Raw genomic sequence first — 4,948 nt, forward strand, 5'->3', positions numbered from 1 at the left:
CTATAAACAATACTAGAATACCATGGTTTACAGAAGTGGAGTTATGTGCAAACTCTGGAAGTACATGGCAGTCATGGAGCCCCCCAAAGAGTAATGCTCCACTAAAATTTATGAAGTGATTTTTTAAGGGCTAATAAGAACCAGTAAAGAAAATATAGCCTAGAGAGAGACTCAGAAAAGAAGCTTAAGAATTTAAGTAGAAGAATTCACATGTGTACACGTGTGAAAGCATGCAACTGAATAGTTGCTCTGACAAATTGCACCTAGGTTACTACCTGGAGCATCAAGTGCAACAGAAAATGGGAGGCATTCATGGCAGCCATTCTTGCTGCTGCCGTAAATGAATCTCCAAAATTCAATGGCTTAACGGTATACAAGTTTATTTCTCATTCATGTGAGGGAACTGTGCATGTTCTTGAATTGTGAGCATCTTTCTTTATCCCTAGGTGGTCATTCAAGTGTCCAGATCCCTTCCATCTTGTAGTTCTGCCATCCCACAAAACTGCCTCTCTGGTTTCCAGTTGGCAAAAAGCTAAGGAAAAGGAGGAGAGGCATGTGTACTTCTTACAGTGTCTTAGCCCAGAAATGACACATGTCATTTCTGTTAATAGTCCCTGAGCAAAAGCTAGTCAACTGGTCCCTCTCAGATGCAACCAGAGCCATATACATTTTGGCCAGCAACTAATTCTCAACAAAAAGTTATACATGGAAAGGAAGAACATGAAGGATGAACATCAGCTAGCTAACTCAAGCACAAAGAAATTGTTGTCCCTTTAGTCATGTTGACTTCTTAATGATCAGTTCAACAGGAGGCTGAAATTAGAACTGAAAAGTGCATGAGATGGTTGACTGGTTGTGGGAGCTCAGCTTGTACAATGATAGCTACTTTTCTACCCTTCTGTCAACTCTTGATTTTTCTGAGCAAGTACACACCCATTAAAGAAATGATGAAAGAAATTATGTTCAAAATTTCACATTATATGAAACACTCACATTTCCTTAGCATTATTGCCTTGTTTTTAATAACATGAGCACTTATTATATAACAGGCACGGTGCTTGAAGAACAGAGCTATGAGTATATCTCTAGGTGGGTGGGATTTAGAAGAAGAGTGATCAACTTTTTTGCAATGGGTCTGCTGTGAGAGCACAGATGTAGTGAAAACCACCACTAAATCAAAGCCAGCATGGGAAAGGAAAAGACTCATATCAGTTTTGTCATCATTCGACACGTGGATCCAGGCAAGTCCACCACTACTGGTCCTCTGATGTACAGTGTGGTGGCATCGACAAAAGAACCACTGAAAATTTTGAGAAGGCTGCTGAGATGGGAAGGGTCCTTTCAAGAGTGCCTGTGTCTTGCATAGACTGAAAGCCGAGGGTGAGCGTGGTATCGCCATTGACATCTCTCTGTGGAATTTGAGACTAGCAAGTAATATGTGACTATCACTGATGCTCCAGGACACAGAGACTTTATAAAAACCATGATTACAGGCACATCTCAGGCGGACTGTGCTGTCCTGATTGTTGCTGCTGGTGTTGGCAAGTTCAAAGCTGGTATCTCTAAGAATGTGCAGACCCGTGAGCATGCCCTTCTGGCTTACATGCTGTGTGTGAAACAACTCGTTGTTGGTGTTGACAAAATGGATTCTACTGAGCAACCCTACAGCCAGAAGAGATACAAGGAAATTGTTAAGGAAGTCAGCACCTACATGAAGAAAGTTGGCTACAACCCTGACACAATAGCTTTTGTGCCAATTTCTGGTTGGAATGGTGACAACATGCTGGAGCCAGGTGCTGACATGTCCTGGTTTGAGAGATGGAAGGTCACTCATAAAGATGGCAATGCCAGGGGAACCACAATGATTGAAGCTTTGGATTGTATCCTGCCACTCACTTGCCCAACTGACAAGCATTTGCTGCTGGCCCTTGGGATATCTACAAAATTGGTGGTATCAGTACCATCACTGTGTGCATAGTGGAGACGCGTTCTCAAACCTGGCATGGTGGTCACCTTTGCACCAGTCAGTGTCACAACTGAAGTAAAGTCTGTTGAAGTGAACCATGAGGCTTTGAGTGAAGCTCTTCTTGGTGACAATGTGGGCTTCAATGTCAAGAACATGTCTGTCAAAGATGTTCGTGGCAATGTTGCTGGTGACAGCAAGAATGACCCACCAATGGAAGCAGCTGATTTCACTGCTCAGGTGATTATCCTGAGCCATCTGGGCCAGATCAGAGCTGGCCATGCTCCTGTACTGGATAGCCACACAGCTCACATCACTTGCAATTTTGTTGAGCTGAAAGAGGTGGATTGTTGGTCTGGTAAGAAGCTGGAAGATGGCCCCAAATTCTTGAAATCTGCTGATGCTGCCATCGTTGACATGGTTCCAGGCAAGCCCACGTGGGTCGAGAGCATCTCCAACTTTGCACCTCTGGGTCATTTTGCTGTTTGTGATATGAGACAGACAGTTGCTGTGGGTGTCATTAAAGCAGTGGACAAGAAGGCTGCTGGAGCTGGCAAGCTCACCAAGTCTGCCCAGAAAGCTCAGGAGGCTAAATGAATATTATTCCTATTATTTGCTGCCCCAGTATTAGTCAGTGGAGGAAGACCAGTCTCAGAACTCTTTCTCCCAATTGGCTAAGTTTAATAGTAAAAGACTGGTTAATGATAACAATGCATCGTAAAACTTTCAGGAGGAAAGGAGAATGTTTTGTGGATCATTTGTTTTGCTTTTGTATGTGGCAGTTTTAAGTTATTAGTTTTTTAAATCACTTTTTTAATGGAAACAACTTGACCAAAAATCTGTCACAGAATTTTGAGACCCATTAAAAAAAGTTTAATGAACTAAAAATAAGACTGAGCTACAACCTCTTTAAGACTTGTAGGGCTGGGGCTTTAGCTCAGTGATTCCAGTGCCTGCCTTGCAAGCACAAGGACCCAAGTTCAATCCCCAGTACCAAAAAGAAAAAAAAAAGTTATGATTAAGGTCTTATTGTGTTCAAGATTGGATGGGTTCCATAGGAGTAAAAGAGAGATTTTTGTAGATAAAGTATAAATGCCCTAGAAAGGAGAAAGGTAATAGAAAATACCTACAGTATTAAAACACAGATAACCATATCCTATTGCATAATGACTTTTAACATAGTATATACTGATTTGAGCTAAACATCCCTTTATGCAATAGCTAGCTAATTACTAAGCAAATCTTTTGCACAGATATCTACATGGATGCTTTTGCACTCAAAACCATAGAGAAAAACAATATAAAATGTACAAATTCCAGATAAAAATATGAGAAGAAAGTGCCGGAATTTAGTGTTCTTATGTGTTTTAATGCTAATATTATCGAGGTACTGTGGAATAAAAAAGGGTCAATTACAATGAGTACTGAAAGTATTCAGTGAAATAGGTCTCTGCCGAGTCTTACGTCTTTTGAAAAAAATGTATATTATAAAAATCACTAAAAATAGTTTGCCCCAAATCAAACTACCATTTTGTTTATACTTTGATTATAAAGCATTATATTATTTAGATGAATTAAAGACCACTATAGTTTGTAACTTCACAGTAGGCAGAGGCTCTGTCATGAATTCCTGTAGAAGGAAGCAATTTCCTGCTGTTGTAGATAGATATCAATCGTCAACTCAGGTTCCACAGGCCTGGAATAGTTTTTCGCCTTCTGTCACTTTGAGGTCAGTTTCTTATTATGAATGAGAAGCTGCCTTTGCCCTTCAAGAAAATGAAAGAAAACTAGAATCACCTTCTAGCTTCCACTGCCTGCTTTCCCAGCCTAGTATTTCAGCATTGAAAGAGTTTATTTTTGGGTGTCATTAAATATAGCTAGTGATCCCTTAAATGAAATGGATTAAATGGCAAATGGCTTACCATCTTTTACCCTTTAGTCACCTGAAAAAAATTCACAATTCAAAATATGATTTATGAAGTATCTCTAGCTCATTTCTATTTCTAGAGGAAAAAGTTTCATTGGTGATAATGTCGCAGCATATGCTGATGTATTAGTATTTTTCAGCACTATCTTTTGATAGAAGAAAACTACTCTTACTCTTTTGACTTTTATTTAATTTTCTATTAGTATGTGTTTGCAGTACAGAATGCTCACGTTCCTCATGGGGAATTTGTCTATGTCCATAACACATCTTATTTTTTGCGGGGGGTACCAGGGATGGAACTCGGGACCTTCCACTTGAGAGGCAGGCAGTAGAACCACAGAGCTAAATCCCCAGCCCAACACATGTTAATTTTTTGTGCCCTTCCTCTCCCCTTCCTCCAACTTCTCTTTACCTTCCTATTTACAAATGCTCTATTTCCATTTTTCCTTTCATTCTTTTTTCTTTTAAATAGCTTTTTTCTTCCTCCTCGTCCTCCTCTCCCCATTTTTCATTCCCTTTTCCATTTGAAAAAGTTCTTTACTTCCTAATATCTACTATTTTTCTCCTTGTTTATACCTTGAATTTCTCACATAAAAGTAACAATGTGACGTTTAAACCTGTGTGTCTGATTCATTTCAGTTAAGACTGTGGTCTCAAAGTGCATCCTTTTACATAAAAGTGAAGCTACTCTTTTTTGTTTGTCTCAATTCTGGATTGAAAGTTTGCTGTCCTCCACAAGCCTGCTCATGGAACCAGGTTTGGAGCTCGGACAGGGAGGGTAAGGCACGGAATCACCAGGCAGACTCCGGAGAGGTTTCTAGAACACTTCTGCTTTATTCAGGAAATGCACAGGCTTATATAGGGAGCCATGGGGGAGGAGCATGGGAGGAGCATTTAACGTTTGACAATATCTTATTGGTCAGCCATGGTGGAGTGATTTTTCTTGAGTGAGGCGAAGGAGTCACAGACTAGGGGTGAAGGTGTAGCCTGTTGGACTCAGCATCTACGCACTTAGGTGAGTTAGCTTAGCAAGGTTTCTGAGTTAGCTCAGGAGGCAG

General features: G+C 40.4%; 1 pseudogene; it reads left to right on the forward strand.

Moving 5' to 3' along the window:
* The first annotated feature begins 1,186 nt into the window (after window positions 1-1,186).
* On the forward strand, window positions 1,187-2,560 carry LOC104863022 (annotated as a pseudogene).
* The last annotated feature ends 2,388 nt before the right edge of the window (window positions 2,561-4,948 follow it).

Source organism: Fukomys damarensis, unplaced genomic scaffold, assembly GCF_012274545.1.
Source record: "Fukomys damarensis isolate Sample0158 unplaced genomic scaffold, DMR_v1.0_HiC HiC_scaffold_37, whole genome shotgun sequence".
Taxonomy (NCBI): Eukaryota; Metazoa; Chordata; class Mammalia; order Rodentia; family Bathyergidae; genus Fukomys; species Fukomys damarensis.